Source organism: Equus quagga, chromosome 2, assembly GCF_021613505.1.
Source record: "Equus quagga isolate Etosha38 chromosome 2, UCLA_HA_Equagga_1.0, whole genome shotgun sequence".
Lineage (NCBI taxonomy): Eukaryota > Metazoa > Chordata > Mammalia > Perissodactyla > Equidae > Equus > Equus quagga.
Genome location: NC_060268.1, coordinates 5283250 through 5306732, shown reverse-complemented (window position 1 = coordinate 5306732; position 23483 = coordinate 5283250).

The following is a 23483-nucleotide window of genomic DNA, read 5'->3' as shown; positions in this document are numbered from 1 at the left end:
TTTTTTTTAATTTTGGAATTTGGTTCAAATTATTTTGATAGCAGAGATTTCTAAAATACCTGAAGTGAGTGTTCCTTATTTCTTTAAACTTTCTTTTATTCCTATCATATGTCATGTATATTGGAATCCCAGCCAGCCCTTTTTGGATTATCTCTGACTTTGTTAAGGGAGAAACTAGAAACCTAAATTGATGAAGGTGTGGCAGGCCTGGACAATAGCTGTTTATGAGTGAAAGCTCCCAGAAGGAAGGCCTAGAGTTAGGGCCTCCAGGGGGAGGATTTCCTAGTTTATACTGATGAGAGGGCAGAACAAGGTCAGTCTATGTCAAATTTTAGCATCCATTGACTGTAGACCAAGATCTTAGAAGGTTTCTTCCTTTAATTCTGTGTGTGTGTTGTGTGTTTTGGGAAGATGACACGTCATGAAAAGGCAGTGTGGTATAGTGTAGTTTTTTGACCGTGACGCCCACCAACAATATGTTTTTACTTACGTGCTCTCAATAAATATATATTTATGTATATGTCACATACTTGTTCTACTATACTAATAAAATTTGTCATAAAACAAAAATGATACCTGTGACTAATATAATGTCAATTATGTCTCAATAAAAAATAAAATAAAATAATAATAAAGTCATTACATGTTAACATTAATAAAATTAAAGAAAAACAGTGACTTATTTCCCTGCCCAAAAAACCAATTTACTGAGAACAGTGGCATTGTTGTACATTTTTGCAAAATTTCTTTAATGTCTGACAAAACAATGGGAACCTCTTATCTGCTTCTGTATTCAATCTGTCACGTGTCAAATGACCTCAGGAAAGCTCCTCTGTATATCCATGGGAGAAAAAGTGAAAAAGAAAAATAGCATCCCAGTAGTATCATGAAAATAGTTTTGACCTGACAGACTACCTGAAGTGGTCCTAGGGACACTGTGGGCCTCGAGACCACACTTAGAGAACTGCTGCTCTGAGAGTTGCTCTCTTCCCCACATCCTGTCTCACCACGGTCATTCCAGAGCCATGAGGACCTGGCAGAGTCATTTCTGCTGTGTGAATCTCTCCATGGGTCCACAGGTGACTAGTTGTATGGTAGAGAAGGAACCCAGGGAGCAATCCAGCTCTCTCCCTAAGGAATGTAGAATTGAGATGGAAAGATAGTAAGTTAGTCCCTTGTCTGGCTGGATGTGTGATATACAAACATGAAACTGTGTGGCAGCTACTTTGAGTGCACTATATAGATTGTATAGGAGAGAAAGCCAGTCTGTAGAAAGAAAACAGTAAGGCAAAGGATCTGGTGAGGTAGAGGCCAGCATCCGAGAGCGTGCTGATGATTCGCGTCACCTGGCCCACACCCTTTACAGCCTTCCTGCCTTTTCGCTGTAATCGACACCTTGGCATTCCAATAATAAAGCTCCATTTTCCACTGGTTTCCTTATGCTGGTTTCTGATATCAAGCAGAGTCCTACTGAATACATAAGAATTTGCTTTATAGTTATAATTCCTTTGGAACAAAAAATGTAACCCCCAAAGTGCATTTAGAAGTCCTGTGAAGTAGCTCTAAGTTGCAATTAAAAATATATATATAATATTTTGTTAGATGTAGTGTTGGGTTTCCTCCTGAAACCTTCATAGGCATAAAGCTGAACACGCAAGTGCAGCCCTCATTGCTCTGGAAATAACTAAATTATGTCATCCCTTATGGGCATCGTATGTGTCCTAAAAAAATTAATAAAATCAACAAACTCTTTTCTAAAATGTAAAGGTTCACGTGATGTGTGAGAAATGGTAGAAGATTAAAACTCAATATGGGATTAAAACTCAGAAGGAGTTGCAGTGGGCATTAGATATGGCCATGTTAATGTGAATGTAGCTCTGATCTGAGGGCAAGGGCATGAATTAAATAACTCTTCTAGAACTGGGATGTAGACACTTATTTTTATGGTTAACAAGGTCCTTTCAAAATGTTTTATAAGTATAACATATTTGTTGAACATAACATTACTTGCCTAGAATTGTGCAAGTGCTTCACAAACAGTACCATTTAATCCTTAACAACAATCCAACGATGAAGGTAATTATCTTCATTTTACAGATGTGAGAGGTAGAGTTCAGGAATATTGCCTGAGGTTGCGTAGTTTACAAATCAGAGAGATGGAATTTGAAGCTGTATATTTAACTTAACTGTAAGCCACATCAAATTCATGGTTTGTATAACTTAAATATTAAACTCAGTTGAGGAAAATCAATCAAATAAAAACAAAGCATGCATAATCTCAAGCAAATAGTAAACTATATTCCTGTCTTTTCAACCATTCTGTCTACTTGCACAGAGCCTGGCTCATGGCAAGCATTCAGTAAGTGTTTAATTTATTAATGCAGGAAGTGGATTTGACTTATTGCTGAAAAATCATAAACGTGATCAGGTAAAATGAGAACATACTGAAATTTTCAGACAATTTTTTCCATTGGGTAAACTTTTGCTTCCCTCATCTAATAATATAAATGATCAGAATAAAAGTCCTTCACTCTTCATTAGCATTCATATCTAAATGTCTTCCTTGATCATAGCTCTTGAGAAGAAAACTATGAGATGTCATTCAGATTCTATGAAAATTTGTTGAAAATATTGTACATCAAATAATATACTAGAAAGTTTAAATACATCATTTCATTTAACCCTCACTACAAAGGAGGAAAGTGTACAGTTAAGTAAATGTCGTTGGATGACTATGTCAGTAATTGTAGATCCAACATTGGAGCTCAGGTCTTCTAAATCCTGTGTGGTTGCCATGGCAGGAGGGGCCTCCAAAGTTGGGTCTTTGCACCCGAGGAGTATACCAGATCATCCACCAGCATGGAAAGAAAGTATTAAAGCTTAATGTATACCTATTATAAATATAAATTTATAGTACAAATTTTATGTTATATATTATATGTGTAATTTTAGATTTGATATTTGTATATTTTATGAAATGATCACCATGATAAGTCTAATTATAACCCATCACCACACATGATTACAAATTTTTTTTCTTGTGATGAGAACTTTTAAGATTTTTCCCTCTTATCAACTTTCAAATATGCAATACAGTATCATAACTCTACTCACCATGTTGTACATTACATCCCCAAGACATTTATTTTATAACTGGAAATTTGTATTTTTTGACTACCTTCGTCCATTTTGTCCACCCCCTTATTTCGTCCCTCTGGCAACCACCAACCTGTTCTCTGTATCTATGATTTCGGTTTTTGTTTTTGTTTTAGATTCCACATATAAGTTGGATCATACAGTATTTGTATTTCTCTGTCTGACATTTCACTTAGCATATAATGCCTTCAAGGTCCATCCATGTTGTCGCAAATGGCAGGATTTCTTTCTTTTTTATGGCTGAATAATATTCTACATATGCCATATTTTCTTTATCTGTTCATTTGTAGATGGATGCTTAGGTTGCTTCCATGTCTTAGCTGTGCAAATACTGCTGCAGTAAACATGGAGGTGCAGACATCTTTTTGACATGGTGATTCCTTTTCCTTTGGATTAATACCCAGCAGTGGAATTCCTGAATCATGTGGCAGTCCTATTTTTAATTTTTTGAGGAAGCTCCATACTGTTTTCCATAGTGACTATGCCAATTTACATTCCCACCAGTCATACACAAGGGTTCCCTTCTCTCCACATCCTTGTCAACACTTGTTATTTCTTATCTTTTTGATAATATCCATTCCTACAGGTGTGAGGTGATAGATGTCTCATTGTGGTTTTGATTGGCAATTCCCTGATGATTGGTGATATTGAACACATTTTCATGTAACTGTTGGCTATCTGTATTTCTTCTTTGGAAAAAGATCTGCTTAGATCCTCTGCCCATTTTTTTCTTTTTTCTTTTGGTGAGGAAGATTGGCCCTGAGCTAACACCTGTTGCCAGTCTTCCTCTTTTTTGCCCCAGGAAGATTGTCACTGAGCTTACATTTGTGCTTATCTTTCTCTATTTTGTTTGTGGGACACCACCACAGGATGGCTTGATGAGTGGTGTAGGTCCGTGCCCGGGGCCTGAACCTGTGAACCCTGGGCTGCCGAAGTGGAGCTCACCAAACGTAACCACTGCGTCACCGGGCCAGATCCTCTCTACCAATTTTTTAATCAGATTGTTTGATTTCTGCTATTGAGTTGTATGAGTTCTTTATGTGTTTTAGATATCACCCCTTATCAGGTGTATGATTTGCAAACATTTTCTCTCATTCAGTAGCTTGCCTTTTAATTTAGTTGATAGTGTCCCTTGCTGCACAGTAGCCTTTTTGTTGATGTAGTTCCATTTGTTTATTTTTGCTTTTATTGTCCTTGCTTTTGGTGTCAAAACCAAAAAATCATCACCAATACTGATGTCAAGGAGCTTACTGCCTGTGTTTTCTTCTAGGAGTTTTATGGTTTCAGGTCTTACATTCAAGTATTTAATCCCTTTTGAGTTAATTTTTGTGAATGGTGTAAGACAGTGGTCTAGTTTCATTCTTTTGCATGTGGCTGTCCAGTTTTCCCAGCATCATTCATTGAACAGACTGTCCTTTCTCCATTGTATATACTTGGCTCCTTTGTTGTAAGTTAATTGACCAAATGTGTGTGGCTTTATTTCTGGGCTCTCTATTCGGTTCTATTGGTCTATGTGTCTGTTTTTATGCCAATACCATTCTGTTTTGACTACTACGGCTTTGTAATATTGTTTGAAATCAGGGAGTGTGATGCCTCCAGCTTTGTTCTTTCTCAAGATTGCTTTGGCTGTTGGGGTCTTTTGTGGTTCCATACAAATTTTAGGATTATTTGTTCTATTTTTGTGAAAAATGCGATTGGAATTTTGATAGGGATTGCATTGAATCTGTAGATTGCTTTGGGTAATATGGACATTTTAACAATATTAATTCTTCCAATCCATGAATATGAATTATCTTTCCATTTATTTGTTACATCTTCAATTTCTTTCATTAATGTCCTATAGTTTTCAATATACAGGTCTTTTACCTCCTGGGTTAAATTTATTCCTAGGTGTTTTATTCTTTTTGATTTACTTGTAAATGAGATTGTTTTCTTAATTTCTCTTTCTCATAGTTGATTCGTAGTGTATAGAAACGCAACCAATTTTCGTATATTGATTTTGTATTCTGCAACTTTACTGAATTCATTTTTTGTTCTAACAGTATTTTGAGGGAGTCTTTAGGATTTTTTATGTATAGTATCCTGTTATCTCCAAATAGTGACAGTTTACTTTGTTTCTGATTTGGATACCTTTTATTTCTTGTTATTGCCTAATTGCTCTAGCTGGGACTTCCAATACTATGTTGAATAAAAGTGGCAAGAGTGAGCATCCTAGTCTTGTCTCTGATTTTGAGGAAAAGCTTTCAGCTTTTCACTGTTGAGTATAATGTTAGCAGTGGATTGATCATATATGGCCTTTATTATGTTGTAGCATATTCTCTTCATATCCACTTTGTTGAGAGTTTTTTTTTTATCATAAATGCATGTTGAATTTTGTCAAATGCCTTTTCTGCATCTATTGAGATGATCATATGATTTTTATCCTTCATTTTGTTAATATGGTATATTACATTGATGGGCTTGTGGATGTTGAACTATCTTTGCATCCTCTAATAAATCCCACTTGATCATGATGTATGATTCTTCTAATGTATTGTTGAATTGTTTTTGCTAATATTTTATTGAGGATTTTTGCATCTATGTTCATCAGGGTTATTGGCTTGTAGTTTTCCTTTCTTAGGGTGTCTTTGTCTGGTTTTGGTATCAGGGTAATATTGACCTCATAATATGTAAATTCTGTTTTCAGAATACAGAGGTTATCCATTATTTAAATCTACTTCATTCATTATTATTTTTATTCATTATTATTTTGATTTATTAAAGAGTGTCCATTTGATATAGCATGGGCTGAGAAAGATGAATTGATGCTATTCTATTGCTCTCTATTTTTTTCTTGTATATTTGGAGCTTTTGTTTATGTATGTTGATGCTATTTTATTTGATGCACAGATGTTCATAACTGTTATATACATTGCAAACTGTGCTCTATAAGAATAAAACTACCTTTTAAATTTCATTTATTAGTTTTTTTGCTCTGAATTAACTTTGTTTAATAATAAAATATTTGTATTTACCTTTGCCCAGCCTTTTATTTTCAGCCATTCTGAATTACTGCTTTTAAAATATGTCTTATATATAGCACAAATATTTTTCCTGATCCTTTCTGAAAGGACTTTTTTTTTTAATAGATAAATGTAGCCTTTGACATTTATAATTATGGAAAATATGTTTGGCATTATGTCTTTTATTTTATTATATTTTATATATTTTAGCCTTAACTTTTGAGATCTTTCACTATGTGATCTGCATTTTCATTATCTTGGGGGTGTATTTATTTTGTTAATTTGAAAGATGTATATTTTTGTTTTAGTGGTTGTCTTTAAAACCATACTTTGATATGATTCTTTCAATCTTCTGGGTTTAGACAGTTTCTATTGATTTCTAACTTGATCAATGAGAGGATTAATGTCCTTTTTTCCATCCCCTTCCTTTCTTTCTCTGTCACCATATTTGTTTATGTTTATAACTGTTAAACTTAATTTATCAGCTTTAAATTGTACATTTCATCCTAGAAATAAATGGCGTGAACAGTATTTTTTCTTTATTTTCCTTTCTTCCTGACATATTTGTCTTATACTTGTACTCTATTTCCCTTATTGTTATTTCAACACATCACTGGTTTCTGTTTGTATATGTGCGTTACTTGCAATTTCACGTTCATTTGTGTGATCCTTTAATTTTTTTCCTTTTTCTTTCTTAAACATTGTCAACAATATTTCCTTCCTTTTTGTTGTTATGGTATCTTAGTGCCATGTTTGGTCATAATTTTTATTTGCTCCATGGAAACATTTTTCTCATGAGGTTTTTGTTCTGCTTCCTTTCCCCTCCCCATTCTTTTTCCCGTGTCCTGTATTTGTAAATATACTGTGCTGTGTCCTTTTTGACTACACATCTTTAAATGAAGGGAGTTCTTCCTGGACCAGCTATTTGCAGGATTTTTCTTTAGGGAACATGCCAGAGCCGGGTTGCAGGCTAGCAGGAATTTTCTTTGTTGCCTAGGGATTTGCACGTGGGTTTCTTTAGCCTTAACTTCTTCCCAACTAAAAGAGAGTTGAAGCTGTGGGGCTGTTAATGCTCTTTCTCTTTTCCCTTGCTGCTCACTGATAGACAAATTCCTGCAAATGTGCCTTATCTATGTGATTACTCTCTGACAACTGTCTCTTCTTGTTCTCAAAACCAAATTGCTTCCTTGAAAGCTCATACTGCTGGTCTGTTCAGCCCTTTCCATTGTTGGAAATAAGGGATTTTAGTTTTTAACTGAAAAGAGAGGCCTTTAATCTTGGGTAGTTTGCTTTTCTGAGATCAATAGCACCAAGTACTCTTTCTTTACATTTTTATGAACTTCTATTTGATCTTTAATGCCTTTAATAAATTTCGTCTATTTTTTGATCTGTGATTTTAGTTGTCTATAACTTTTGTTGAATATGGATATTCATTTCTATTTCTTATTGTTCTTGTTTCTTTTAAGTGACTTCTAAGAGGTAAAGAGAGAAGTTCTAAATTTACTCTGCCTTTTGAAATTGGAAGGATCTCATTCTTTCTTATGAATGAACTGGCTCTGTTTATAACCTTCGATAGAGGGAAAAGCCAGGTGGTTGTGTTTGTACCACATGCTTCCTCTTCCCATAACTGGTTGGATCTGGAACAAATAACTTTCCCAAGGCCGGCTGGTCAATTATAATGGGTTGAGCCAATCAGATTTCCCAATAATTTGAACTAAGACTTTGCAATTAGTTTATCACGGGCACTTGAGGTGAAAGGTCACAGAGATTCAGCTGAGGTAGCCATACTGAAATTTAACTCAGATAAGTAAGTTGAAAGAAGGGAAGAATGGAGAGTAAGTGCAGAGCAAAGTGGAGAAGCAATGAAAAAGAGAAGCAGAGATCAAAGAAACCCTGTGGTTTCTAAGAGATAGAAAAAGCATCCTCTCTCTAGTCCCTTTTCTGTTCCCATGAGGCCTGGCTACAGTACGTCTTACTCTTCAGCTCTGTGAGATCTGTTTTTCTGTAATCATCCCTGATCTGTGTAGTAGGTTCAATATGCCTTTGTTTCATGCAACCAAAAAAATACCATAAGTAAAAAAAGAGAAGTTCTGAATATTGGATTGATCACACTTAAATTAGACATGCTGGAATTAAAACAAAGTGATATCATACACACTGGAATAATAGTTCATATAACAGAAATTTTGCACCATAGACAAATTCCTGGAAATATCTGTCTGTATATTGAGGAACATTTATAGAGAGCTAAGGCGGGTCCTATATAGTCCATGTTAATATGAGTTCATCCCAGAGAGGTTATGCTGATTTGGTGTGAGACAGTAAGTTAATTAGTGCAGTAAATTAATATAGCACACAAGTGACAATACTGTATCCAAAGCAATTTATTGGTGTTAATTTCTTCATTTGCAAATGCACAAAGTTCACTTGTTGAAATGGATGTTTTAATATATACTATAAATTGTTTCTGAACTTGCACATTTTTAGAAATTAACTGCAGTCTAGTTAAATTTCTGTGAGAGTGGTGGAGAGGACCCTTCCCACTTAACCCTTCATGATCGTGCATTTGAGTTTAATATATTGGAAAATAGGCACTGCCAGGGCCACGGGCAGAATTATGAAGCATTGCTTGTCTTCTGGTGTCTTTGGACTCCCCTTTCCTTGCATTTTCTTTACTGCAGAGCTTACTCTCTTTTTCCCACCCTTAAGTGTTCAGGGCCTAGGCTCGCTCTTCTTTCAAGAGCTATTCTTAGTATAGGATCTGAAACCTGATTGTACTAAGATTTAAAGAATGATAAAAATGTTTTATTCTTAACCTTATTATCATTAATATGCCTGCTATTTATTTAGAATTTTATACCGTACAAAACACTTTCACAGACGCTGTATCCTTTAATATCCACTTCAACTCTGTAAAGTAGACAGCACCTCAACTTCATGAATGATGAAACCAAGACACGGATACTAAAACTGGGCTTTGAGTTCAGCTCTCTAAACTCTGACTTTCCATGGTAGTAGATGTCTTATGAGAATGTGACATGTTTGCAGAGATAAAAAGCTTAATAAAATGAGTCTCTGATTGTAGAATTTCTGGTGTCACCTGTTTTCTACAGTGCATTGGCTTCCTCTGTTTAACCATTTCATTCTCTCCATGGTCACAGCTCAGGGACAGTAACAGGAACTGACAGGTTACCAGGCTGAAGACATGAAAATCCAATGTAAGGAGGACAAGGGGGATGTCATTTAATTTAGGGAAAATAACTCACTGTACTTCAGTAGCCTCTGAAGACTATTACAAGGACTTGAGCCATAATTAAGGCAATGTAGTGTGATGGAAAGAGGATAGGCTTTGAAATCCTGCAGACATGAAATTTGAACCCAGTCCCAGCTCTGCCACTTACAAGCTGTGTGACTTTGGGCAAAGTCACAGAACCTCTTTGAGTTTTAATTTCTTTATCTATATTTAGAGCTATTAACACCTATTTCAAAGGACTGTTGTGAGAGTTCATTAAAAAACATGAAATTAAAATGACAGTAAACATTTGTTGGGTGCTAACTCAGTGCTCCCTTAATTTGTACCAATAACTGTGAGACAGTTACTTTATTATCAGAACTTAATAGATGAAGGAACTAAGCTTAAAGAATTTACCAACACGCTCAAAGTCACACAGCTAATAATCTGTGGAACCAGGGTTTGTGCACCTGACTGTGATGTCTGTGCCACATAGTACATAGTACTTAAGCATTGGTAGTGATGCTGAGTGGACATCTCTTGTCTTGGTCTGTCCAGAAATACTTTCCCCCTTCTTGGGTTATAAGCACTTCTCTTCCGTTGGGAAACTAGTTCTCGGCCACCCTGCCAAAGGGACTAGTTCACGGGGTGGGCATGTGACTCGAGTAAGGCAGCTCAGAACACTTCCTTGTGTTATGTCCAAGGGAATGAGACATCGTCTAGATGCTTTAGGATTGCTGTAGTAGGATCACATAAGCTGGAAGCCAAATAATGACAGAATAACTGATAATGTAAGCCGTGTCATGCTGCCTTCACAGACTTGGAGAAAGTCAGCTGAAATAAGAGAAATAAATACAATGCAGAGAGAAACTAAATGAGGAGTGAAGAAAAAAATCTTGATAATAGAGAGAAAAATTTCCCGAATCAAGATTTTGTCTAGTCCAGTGAGCCAATACGGCTCCCTCATTTGTATGAACTAATTTGCGTTGAATTCCTGTTACTAACAACTGAAAGTAATAAAGAGAGTATAAAATGCCATCAGTTATTTATTTTAGAGATCCAGAAAAAAATGTGTTCTCTATTGTAATGAGCTTCTACTATAAAGGTTTAAAACAAAATAATTTTGTGCTTAAAGAGGGAAACATTAATTGTATGAAAAATTTCACTTATAATTTCTCAGAGAGGCTGAAAACTGAGTTATTTTATTTTAAAGATTTCTTGAAAATATGTCATAGTAGGTAGCGATAGTCATGATTCACTATTTATTAGACTGGCCTAAAACACAAGGGAAAACACTTTTGACTGAGTAATTTGACACCTTTATAAAAACATCTTATCTTCATTCCTTCTGCTTGGAGAGCTCTTCCTCCATGTCTCAGGCAGCTCCCGCTTGGGCTTTGTTCTAGTTTCTGTTCCATATCCCACTGAGGCTCTCCAGACTGTTCCATCTAAAAGGATCCAACTTACTTTTCACCCTCATCCTGACTCACTTTTTACCTCATGGGATCTATAGCTCATGGGACATATTACTCGTGTCTTTTGGCTTATTTGTTTGGCACTATTTCCCACACTAGAATATAAGCTCTATAAGAACAGGGATTTTGCATCAATATTAGGAAATGAATAAATCTTTTTTGGTAGAATATTTGTTATGGAGCTTAAGTGAGGCAAAAATAAGAATAGCAAAGACAGGCTGGCTGACTAGCTTGGATCAAACCTCCACCCCTCCTTCCTGGGGACATGCCGAGCCCATGCTCCTTAGTCGGCCAGGCAGCTGGGAATGGTCATGTGATGCACTGGGATGTGGGCGGGAGTGAAGTACACCACTCCCAGGCCTGGTCAGTATCCAGTTTCAAAAAATTTTATAGACGCTGTAGTCACACATGACACTCTGGGACCTTTCCTCTTCCACTGCTCATTGCAGACAAGTCCTGTGACTCTGGAAACCACACATTACTGATTGTGTAGCCACAAGAGGGAAGCATCCTGAATCCTTGAGCCACCATTCAGGACAGAGCTGTCCATTGCCCACTTTGGACTTGGAGCAAGAAAAAGTTTATTTTGTGCTTGAGCCATTAAACATTTTTGTATTTGTTTATCATAGTAATTAGCCAACCCGAACTAATACAGGAATCTAAAATTCAAATTGTTAGTACTCAGAATATATAAATTAGGAAGTGTAGATGCTTATTTTTAACTAATACAGACAGAATTTAACTTTACCATTACAAATTATGTTAAAGGCTTACTGAATCAAATCAGGTGTAATAATCCAATATTTCAGGATTTGTTTTATAACGCTAATGTTGTTAGTTAGTGAAAATCAACTGAAAGTCATAATAAATGGGGCCTGGGCTGCCTGTTCTCACAGGGATGGTTAATCTGGCTATTCTACTGTAGAACGTTCCATGTGCATGTAGGAAAATATTATATGTTTGGTTGGAATAATTTGATTACTGTGTATTCACCAACTGGAAAGTCTAGTCATGATATCCTTTTTGTCTTCATTTCATCCCCTGATAATCAATTCATGAAGCCAATCAAGCTGAATCAAATCTTTCTGGAAGGCAGAAGTCTTGCAAACCGTCTCTGACACCATCTGCTGCACAAAGAAAGAGAATATGGTGTACTAATTGGTATGTTATGAAATAGCCAAGGGCCTGAATGCTGGTGGTTTTGGAGTCAGTGGGTTTCTGTGAGGTCTCAAATTCTGACTGGATAGTACACAGTGTCTGGCCCTAGAAATATGGGGAGAACTTCTTTCCTGAAGCTTGACCTGCCTCTGCCATTGCTACCCAGACAAGAGAGCAGAAGTAGATTTCTTTTAGGCAATTATATGCATCTTAAGTTTTAAACTAAATGAACATATACTTATTGAAACCGTATCCAGAGATACAGAATTGCATATCCGAGGACAAGGTGAGTATCCTTTATCCTCCTGATTCTTTGCAGTTAGCTACAACTAATTTTTTTTTTTTTGGAAGATTTTCACAAAGGTCTAGTGACCCTTGTTCTTTGTTAATCTGTAAGAGTGTCACTAAAATGTTGCTTAGGATCTCTGTGTGGGGAAACAGGTCCTTTTGACAAGTGAGTTTAACCATGCGGTGATTGCGTCTGGTAAGCTGGAATTTCCATTGTGGCGACGTCCAGTATTAACATATGGAGAATGTTGCCCTCCTGAGGTCATCTGGGCCCTTGCCTACAAAGGGTAATGTGTACCAGCCTTCTTGAAGTTGGACAAGGAGGAGGGGGCTAGGGTTCCAGCATTCAGAGGGCAGATTTCTCTTTAATCCCCAGATTTCCAGTCTTGAGTATTAACCTCTCTCGCAAACCACACACTCTCGAGGTCCCAAGTTTAGATCTTCTCAGCTCAGTTTATCCAGGGTCAGCCAGCCAACCCTGGGATGGAGTTGGGCGTTCTCACTGTGGAGAGGCTGCTGGGCTGTGTGGGAGGAGGCAGGGTTCTGGAACTTTGGCCTTTTCCCCTTGAACCTCGTCCTCACCTTCTGTGTTACCCTCTGGCTCCATGACCCTTCAAGTGGAGTGAGATAAAGAGTTTTCCCTCAAATTTCTCTAAAGAATCATGTTTTGTGGACTTAAGAACTTGTGAATTGTTTTACATGATGTAACAAATATGGACAAACATCCAAACAAAAATGAAAAAAACTTTTTTGGCTAAAGTGTAACCTTCGTCATGTATTGGTGACAGGCTTATTAACATCAGCCACTGAATTCACTGAATGAAAATATTAAAGAAATACTTTTGCTTAATGATAATAGCCAGTATTCGAGTGTCTTCGTTGTCCATGTAACTCCTTCTTCAGCAGAAATGTTCTTTGATTTGGGTAGAAAATTGTATAATGCATGACACTTTCCTATTGAACTTGAAATATATTGCTCAGGTTTTTCTTATGGTGACAGTTATTAGAAGAAGGTAATTACTAGGCAGAATTTTTATGGTATATTATTCTCATGAAACAGAATATGAGAATATTGTTTGGGAACTTGGTATTGCTAGGACAATGGAACAATCACTTTTATAGGCTAATCATGAAGCTGACATAGCAGAACAGAGTTTTCATAAGAGTGCAGTGAGATTGCACACCACGCCGACACTGTGTCTAAATGAGCACACATCCAGCAGGGGAGGTAAGGAGAAACTGGGAAATTCTCATTTGAACCAGGGTGATGGAGAAGTTATATATTTCTTTATGCATATTAGTAATACGTATCATACACAATAAACACAACAGAAATACAATGTAGTTTATAAAAGAAGAAAGATGGATCAATATACTTTGTATTCTGCCAAATTTCTGAATGAAGCTTAAATAATTTAATTATTTTTTCAGACTGAATATATTTCCCTCTAAAGTAAGTCGGATGAGCAGATATAAGTAAAGATATCTTATTTTGAAGGAAAGTCTTCAGTCGTTATTTGAATTTATTCTTTACTATAGCAAGATGTTTACCAAAATAAAGAATCATACCTATATGGATTTGCTTATTTTGATTGTTTTATTAAAAAATGTTGGCAGTCATTTTATTCTGAACAACAGCAGGTCTGTCTAGGATGCAGCCTCTGAGAAGGCAGCCTCAGGCTCTGTATGTTTCTTGTTGCTGCTGTAACAAATTATTTCAAATCTAGATGCTTAAAACAACACAGATCCGTTTTCTTACAGTTCTATAAAAGTCCTACACTGGTCTCACTGGGCTAAGATCTAGGTGTCTGTGGGGCTGCATTCCTTGCTTAAGGCTCTAGGTGAGAATCCATTTCCCTGTCTATTCCAGCTTCTTAAGCCTCCCCAAATTCCTTAGCTTGGAACCCTTTCCTGCATCTTTAAAGCCACGAGTGTAGTGTCTCTGAGATCCTGCTTCCGTTGTCAGCATCTCCTTGTGACAGGAAAGATTTTCTTCTTTTAAAGGTTATGTAATTAGATTGGGCCAATCTGGATAATCCAGGCTAAAATTCCATTCTCAGGGTCCTTAAACTTAATTACATCTCTAAAGCCCTCTTTGCCATGTAAAGTAGCATATTCAAAACTCCAGGGGATTAGGTGTGAACATCTTTAGGGACCATTAGTCTCCCTGTCATAGGCTCTAACCTTGAGTTCTCTGGCAAAGCTGGGATACAGACCCAGGGCCAGGTACAATCTCATTTCTGCAGCATAGTTCCTATACTGTTCGTCTGGGGGCCTCGTCACCATACCATAGGAGCTACTGCTATTTTTTTTCATGAATTTTACAAATATAGAATTTCTGTTGTGTTCTAGACACTGTGCTGGGTATTGAGGAAATAAAAGTGAAAGACTGAGGTCTGTTCTCAAGGACCTTATAGTGGAGTAAAAGACAATTACATAATGTCATAGGGGTGAGTGCAGGATGCCGTGAGATCTCATAGGAGCACTGAGCACAGTCTTGAAATTTTAGGCAGGATGTCCCAGAGAGGATAACATCTAAGCTGTTACAAATCCTTTGCAAAGAAAAACAACCATGTGTGGAATTGCAGAGGTTATAGGACCATTACATTTCTGTCTATTTTACTTCTACATTCTGGAGATAATGGTGGTACAAGAAACAGACGAGACTTCTGCCTTCATGGAGCTCAAAAGAAATGGATAATCCAAGACCCAGGGAGTTTAGTGTCCTCATCTAATAAACTTAGCAGGAGTGAGAACCTTTATACATCAAAGGTAGGACGTGTAAGGACAGAGAGTGGGAAAGAACTGAGGTAGTTAAGAGGGTTGACAGTCAAGAATGTAAGAGGGTGTTCAGAAGTGCCCACTTAGGAGCCTTATTTTAGATTACAAGAACACTGAAGAAAGCAAACTTCCTCTAGACTTGAGGAAGTTTACCTTGTAGGGGTGATGTTTTTAAATCTCAGGGAAAATGTTTGGTTGTTAATCATTTTGAGTGTTTTTATCCTTTAGTTGACCTTTCAAGATGGACTTAGTTTCCGGTGAAGTAGTTACTGTGTTCAGACAAGCTGAGTAGAAAGGGCTCTAGGCAGGAGAAAATAATTTTTACTGAACCTAGTTATCACTTACTTGGGAGAAAGGACTGATTTATAAAGTTGGTTCCTTAGTCCAGTCTTATTTTTTTGGGCTATGGTGCTAAGCAGTTTATGACTCGACTGCAAGGATCACACCCCTGCAGCTCCTGCGACCTTTTGCAGAGTGTTTTCCATTGTCCCCTAGGGCCCCCTCCATCCCTCCCCCTCCTTAAAAGACTGGCAGGTTTGGAAGGTACCACTATCCTGTGAACTCCCAAAGCGACTTCTCGTGAATTCTGGGCAAGTTAGGAGAATGCTGCCAAAACTCGTGTGGGATGAAGGAGAGCATAATAGCATCCGTGAAGTGCAGCCTCGGAAGAGACCCCCCTCTTTTCAGTCCCCCGTTCCCTCTCCTGCTACACCACATTTGTACTTTGTACGTCTTTCAAATGTGCACTTCTGACTTGACTTATTTGTACTAAGACATCTGCTTCTGGAAAACGTGGATTGGGTCAAAGAATCTAGTTTACCAGCAGAGTGCTATTGCTTCATCTTATCACAAGATGTTCTTGACTGTCAGATAAAAAACACCAGTCCTTTTGTGTGTTGTGTTAATTGTCTAAATTAATCTAAATATCACATTGACATCAATAAACAGATGAGTAAATACATTTTAACTTAGAGTGGAAGGAGGCAAAAAAACTGACAGATGTGCCTATTAGAGGTTTTGTCATAAGAACTTGAAATTCTTAAATCTTATTCTCATATTGCATTTTAAGAGGCTAGGAACTCCAGAATTTTCAAGTGGAATGGGAGTTCTTGTAATAAAATAGGAAGAACATGGATGTCATTATATTATAAAGATTTGCAATTATGCCTTGATCGCAGCTAAGGGATTACATGTTTTTAATGAAGTGCACATTGTCAGTGTGCAGAGCAATAAAATGGAAAAAGTTACAGAACTGAAAATTTAATATATATGATAATACACATAAATCTATTAGAGAAAGAAAAGCAGAATTAATTATAATTCAGTACCCAGAGGGTGAATAAAAATGGTAAAGAATTATGAAATAAAAAATTCATTTTGTAATTAGTTTAGTATAGTAAAATTAGAAAAGAAGTAAGCTTTTTAAAGGTACTGATAACTTATAAAATATTTTATGAAAGAGACTCAGGAAAAATGCTAATTATAAGTAGTTACCTAAAAGGGGAAAAAATCTATTCTATCTTGAAATAACAATGATTAAATTTCGAATTAATTCATGGTTTCATTTTGAAAACTAATCCCAACGGTGTTTTGAATATTCCAAATATTCAAGTGAAATGCAAAGATATGCTTAAAGCATTTGCAAGGCTCAAGTGGTTTTGAGCACAAATAATTCTCTTCAACACTTTTTGGAAAAGCAACATGAAGTTAACCTTTTTCTTTTTCTCTTTGGGGTTATTTACCAGAGTTATTAGCATTTGTAAGAGTTCTGATGGGCTATTTGTCTATGTATGGATTTGCTTGTTCTTAATACATGAGGAAACACATTTTTTACTATATGGTGTGGCTGTTTTCACAGTAGGGTTATTGTGATGGAAAAAATATCTTAAAGAGGTGAAGTGAAGATACAGCAGTCAGAACCTTTTCTTCTGGCCTTTCTATGTGGTGAGGACCACAGCAGGCTTAAAGCCACCTAGCTGATAGCTTGGGCTTGATATATGCACATGGTTTCCTAACCGTCAAGGAATGCTGGAACACACAACTTGGGGTGAGCTGGAACCTTAGCCGGTGCAGGGTGCAGAGAGATGGAAAGTTGTTGTCTGTGAAGGAGCAGGACTGATAGATTTGACCAAAAGTAATTCTTAGAGTGTTTAGTAACTATTCTGTCCTGAAGGGAGTAGCTGTGTTTCAAAATGACTCTTAGGAACAATTATTTTAGTATATTGTATTATATTTCAAGGCAATTGATACTGACATTTCCTTGACTAATTCAACTGATGTTGTCAACTAAAAGTTAGCATTCGGCTCACCAGTTCGTTACACAGAAGGCCAGTGTGCTGAGTTAGTGTTTTTAGATGCCCCTCAAAGGCTCCCTGGCTCCTTGTTTGCCAGATAGTGACATTTAGGATATTATTTTCATGCAACTGAAATTCCTTGTTCATGTGGAATTGGGTACCTGTTGTTGATGCAAATAATCCATAACCAACCTATCAGTCACAATCGGGGTGAGTTTATTATGAGCCAGAGTGAGGATTATAACCTAGGAAGGCCTCAGAAGGTGTTCCAGAGAGGCATAGGTTTCAGCACAGTCTTCTATCTTTTTAGAACAAAGAATGTACATTAAACACACCCAGCATACATTTTCATCAAAATTTCAAAGAGATATTCAGTTGCAAATTGCAGGTCAACGTGACCCTGGTGTCAGGAAAGGGACTAATCTGGGCATTACCAAAAGGACAAGGAGGGGAAGCGTGCATTCTTATCTTAAGAGAGTGCCTTCTTTACTTTGATGGTTAAGCAGATGTACAATGTATGCTTGATAGGCCGTCAGTCAGGCTTTTTAGTTCAAGCTGAATCAGTTTTGAACTTGAATAGTTACCCCATTTACCTCAATATGTGACAATCTCTTCTCACTGGTATGGACTGAATCGTGTGCTTCTAAAATTCATATGTTGAAGCCCTAACACTGGCCTCTCCCCACCATGTGACTGTATTTGGAGAAGGACATTTAGGCAAGTAATTAAGGTTAAATGAGGTCATGAGGGTAGCACCCTAATCCCATAAGACTAGGGTCCTTATAAGAAAAGAAAGAGACTCCGCAAATCTCTCTCTTTCTCTCTGCATGCACGTAGAGAAGGGCCAGCTGAGGACACAATGAGGAGGTGACCATCTACAAGCCAGGAACAGAGGTCTCACCAGAAACCATCCCTGAAGGCACCTTGATCTTGGACCTCCAGCCTCCAACACTGCGAGAAAGTAAGCGTCTGTTGTTTAAGCTGCCCAGTCTGTGGTATTCTGTTATGAAAGCCCGAGCAGACAATACAGCCCCCAAGTGGGAGGGTTGACTGGGTTAAATTAATTTGTGATCATATGTTTTGATGTCCTTGTGTGAGAACCTCGAGATCAGGTTGCAAATGCCTTGGAGACCCAGGCCCTCTTCCTTGTCTGTGGTTTTGGAGCTTGCTTTATTGTGGATACGGTGTAAATACTCAGGGAAAATAATTCCATGATCAAGTGAGCAGCCTCTCGTTCTTCTAAACTTTGGTTTTATATGAATTACTATGTTCTTAATATATATCGATCATAAATATTAAGATTATTTCAGTGGAACGATCACTATTTTATATGCCATTCTCTTAGGCTAGTGTTTCTAATGGTTGCAGAGCAGTGCAACCTGACACTAATCTTGGTGCACACCAGCCTCTTTGGTCAGATTTTTGTGCCTTTTTCATCTTCGAAAAGAGTTCACAATGGGTAAAGATATTTTAATGTATGTAATTCTACGGGGAGGGTGTGGGAAGGATACTAACTCCTTCTCCATATTAAATCTATTTATTTGACTCATTTTTATTAAGGGAAAACAAAACTTCATATGTTCTGTTTTCCAGTACTTTTTTGGTTAAGAGCTAAGCAGTTAGTCATCATGTCTTCATAAATTAAAACACTACTTTCATCTCCTTTTCTGCATGTCATTGGAATGTGTATTTTTAATTCTTGCCACATAAGTCAGCGGAGATGGAATAGTTTTTAATTTGAGTGGCAAGCTGTAAAAAAGAAAATGTTTTGGGTACACATATCATTTTAAAAATTACTGCTGTTATCTGACTTTGCAAAAAAAATGAAAACATTTATTTATTTTTCCATCTTGTGACTTTGAAAATAAGTACTACTATCTTATAGCATTACACCTTTTATTTGGAGCAGTGTGGTATCATGGAAAAATTCGAACAGGCTGGGGCTTGAATCCTGGCTCTGCCACTTGACCTTATTAAAGTCATTTTACTTTTTGGCTTTGGTTTCCTTATCTGTCAAACGTGGATAATAATTCATGTCTTAATGGGGTTGTTGTAAAGACTGAGTAAAAATTGTGTGTGTTATACTTAGCATAGTGACAGACACATATGCAATGAAAGTTATTTCTCTAAAGAATGAAATTTTGGAGAGCTTCTGTTAATTCACTGCACCCAAGGTTGCCAGACGCCGGGCCTGAGGTCAGCTTGGATGTTTTTCCAGACTGTCCTGTGTCTCTGGGTGGTGTTGAGATCACTACACAGGTGTGGAGCAATCTCATTTTGTGTTTGGTCTTCAGGGTTTGTGAAAGGATGAACTGAGGTAATGCGTATCTGCAGGGCCCCTTTCACAGCCATGAGATGCAGTTGGTGGCCATTGCATAGTGAGGGGGAGCCAGTGGCATCCTGATCGTTAACCACCCATCAGGGATCTGAACTGCTCGTTTCCCATTCTGGTACCTGGGTGGTGGTTCTGGGCAATGACACAGTGATTTGGGGATTGGCCGCATCTATAATTCTAGGGTTTTATTTGTAGGACGGTCTACACTGAATCGGGCAGTGGTAACAGAGAGAGACAAAATGAGGGCTCCATAATGTACTCTGTCTGTGTTTATTCCAGCTAGTTTTTGACATGATTTAAAAGGAGAACACAGACAAGTTATTTGAAGATAGGTAAATGAAAAGTGAAAGTCTCTTACATGGACTTCTTTTTCTTTTAGCACGCTTGTTTGCAACCAGGGAAAAATCTCAGTGACATATAAAAGTGATGGGATACCCTCTGTTTTATCCTTTATTGGATAATGATTGATAGACTATGAGATAACATTTGAAAAATAGAAAGTACATTAGAACTAGTCCAAGTAGTGACAGCAATTAGAAATAGAACTCATTCATGTAGCATTAGAAACAGAAATCAATGACCTTATTGAGTTTTTTATGACCCTGTGAGTGTTATTCAGATGTTGGTAGATGTCTGATGTATTTCTAGATATATGTATACATATTATTAAGGGCAATCGATGTTTTCCTTCAATGACTATTGTTATTAGCAAAGTTGTTAGTGGATATGAGTAAATCATACACATAGAAAGAACTCCAGTGTCAGATAATATCACATGTGTCTGGTGAATGTAATAAAAGTACTGAATCATCATCGTGATCGCATTTGGTATTAGAATGAGACAAAAATTAGCATAGGACATAGACACTAAATATATGTTTATTAAATGAGCAATTCTGTGGTGGATCAAAGCTTATGTATCTTAGAGTTCTTAGGTGTGACATGCTTCTGTTTCATATGTATATTACTATATGCATGTATTTTTTGTATTAATTAGTCCATGATGTGATATAAATAGTAGGAAGGAGAATGAAAAAAATTTTTTTAATCCAGAAAAAATAAGGAACTATTAAATGGACCAGACTTCTCTTTGATGCCTTATTACCAAGCTCTACAGTTCTCTCCTGTCCTTTGACATGCCCCTCCAGGCTTCTTGGGTCCACTCAATTTTAGGAGTAGGCCCATCTTCCTCAGGTAGTGTCTGTACTCTCCTCTTGCTCCACCCGTCAGTATCTTGGATATCTTGATCATCAGAGCCATGCACGTAGCCCTTTGTTGAGAGGGTGAAAGAGTCTAAGAACTCCTTAGCATATAATTACAGCAGTATTGACTTCTCTATTACTCTTTGACTTGACAATACTCTTGGCATTCATCGAGTAACAATGAATAGTTGCTGAATTAATTTGTGGACAGAGGTCACCTACATGAAGAAAGAGAGGCAGGGCAAGGGGAAGTGTGTGTCTGCATCTGAGATAGCGTGGGAGGGATGTAGAACAGGCCATGTATAGAGTATTTTTCATGGTGTTCTGAACGTGCCTGGCTGTGTAGCAGAGTAGAAGGGACTTTATGTGGGAAGAACTGAGCCTGGAGATCAGGCCTGGATTACTGAGACTTGGGCAAGACATTTCATCTTCTGTCCTCCTATTCATTTCCAGAGGGAGTGGTTTAGATCTGGTTGCCTCTAAAGGTCTATTTCACGCCTTGGCTTTTACAGTTTGACAGAGGATATAACTGATACTGTTTCCATTAAGTTATAGGTGGTGCTATTTTGATTAGGTTTCTGATACCTTAGAAAAGAGGTATAGAATTCCATGTGTCACATGCTAAATCAAAGAAATGTTTCACCAAATTTAAATTAATTTTTAAAGGAGCAGTATGATTTAATGTATTAGAGATATTTGTAATTTATGCTGATACAAAATGTCAAAAACATAAAACTAGATAGAATGGATAAGTCACGTAACCAGAATCATAAGTTCAAAATGAGTAATTAACAGTATTGATTTTTGAAAACTATCAGAAATAGTTGATATTAGAGAGCTAGAAGTAACTAGTCTAGGAAATTTATTGTTATTTAAACTTTCAGTAGGGAACTGCTCTAATTTTGATCTTTGGATTTTAGTAAATTTCTGGAGAAGTGGGGGAAAGTCAAGAAGATGAAATATAGTAATGCACATTTTGAAAAGATATTCTGAAAGTCAATATATTGAGGGTTTTTAAAATTAGGGTGGAGAGATTCATAACTGTTTTCAAGAATTTGAAAGAGAATTAGGAAGAGGACTGTGTTCAATTATCTTCCACCTCCACTGAGGATTGAAAGAGAAGCAGGGGCTCAGTTTGCAGCAGGAGGAAGACTTCATTCAGCGAGACACACACACACACACACATACACACATTTTGGCCCAAGTTGTGATCAAACATTGTAGGAGTCGACCGAGAACTATTAGAAGTCCCTATATAAAAGAAAAAAAAAAGGAGCGATAGAGATGAATGGAAATCCTTGTTCATGTGAATATACGTTCTCACTTCATGATTCTTTGATGATCCTATATAGACTCTAGCATTTCTACAGAGTTAAAAGCAATGAGGGGAGATGTATTTGCTGGAAGATTTTTTTCCCTGCAAACATATTATTTTTGATTCATCCTTTAAAATAAAACCCAACACAAACCGTGTGCTTAGAAATCTAAACAAGCTTATGAACATTCATGCTAAAAGGAAACGCGAGAAGCCAGGTAAAGGACATTTAATTCTTTTCGCCTTTCCTCTTTCCCTCTGGTCACAGGGTAGACGTGAAATTCACTTGAGAAGCTGCTGTAAAGTTGTGTGGGCTGCTGTGTTCCCCGTCAGCACAGTGCATGGCCTGCCAACTCCTCTGAAGGGAGACAGGCTGGACTTGTGACACTTTTCAGGCTTGTTCCTTAAGCTCACTTTGAGGATAAACAGCTTCCCTTCAGCTTTCAAGTGTCTCCCAGGAGGTGGAGCACCTTCGTGCTGTTCTGCACCAGAGCAACGTTCAGTGGACACTTGAAAGCATTTCACAGTCTCAGAACAGAAACATAAAATAAATTCAAGTATTTGGATTTTTGCCTAGTCTTTCAGAGAAAACGCAAAATGACTCTTCTCCAGTGGACATATCTTGAAGTTTCCCTTTAGGTTATGTTTAAACAGAGAGATCCGTGGCTCACATCTTTCCAAGTTCCGAAATAGGAAATTATTTCCCTCCAGGGTGTTTGCCTGCTATCAACAGAGCCCAAGGTTGGGAACTGGTTAATAGTTGCATGGCGTGTGTGTGTGTGTGTGTGTGTGTGTTGTCCTACCCTTGCAGCAGTCTGAGAGCACATAGTGGCCTAAAGAGAAGGACAGGAAGACAATGATTAAATACTTGGAAATGAAAAGGAGGTCACAGAAAAATCTAGGAGCCATCACGATTTTGAAGGCAAGTTCTAGAGATGCGAGACTCTACTTCTGGATCTGTCTCTTCCTTTCCGCCTTGCAAGTCCTTGGGCAAGTTACTGAATCTCTCCAGTCTCAGTTACTTCATCCATAAACAAGGAATAATAAAAATAGCCATCTCACAGAATTGTTATGAGAATGAAATCAGACAGAGAATGTAAGATGACTATTACATGACAAGCATTCAATATGTGAGCTGTGATTGTCAACACTGAGGTAAAAAGGGCAAAGAATACCACAAATGACAAAAATCTGTGGCTGAATTACCTGTTTTCATAAGAAGTTTGTGACCCCTTAGCCTTCTGC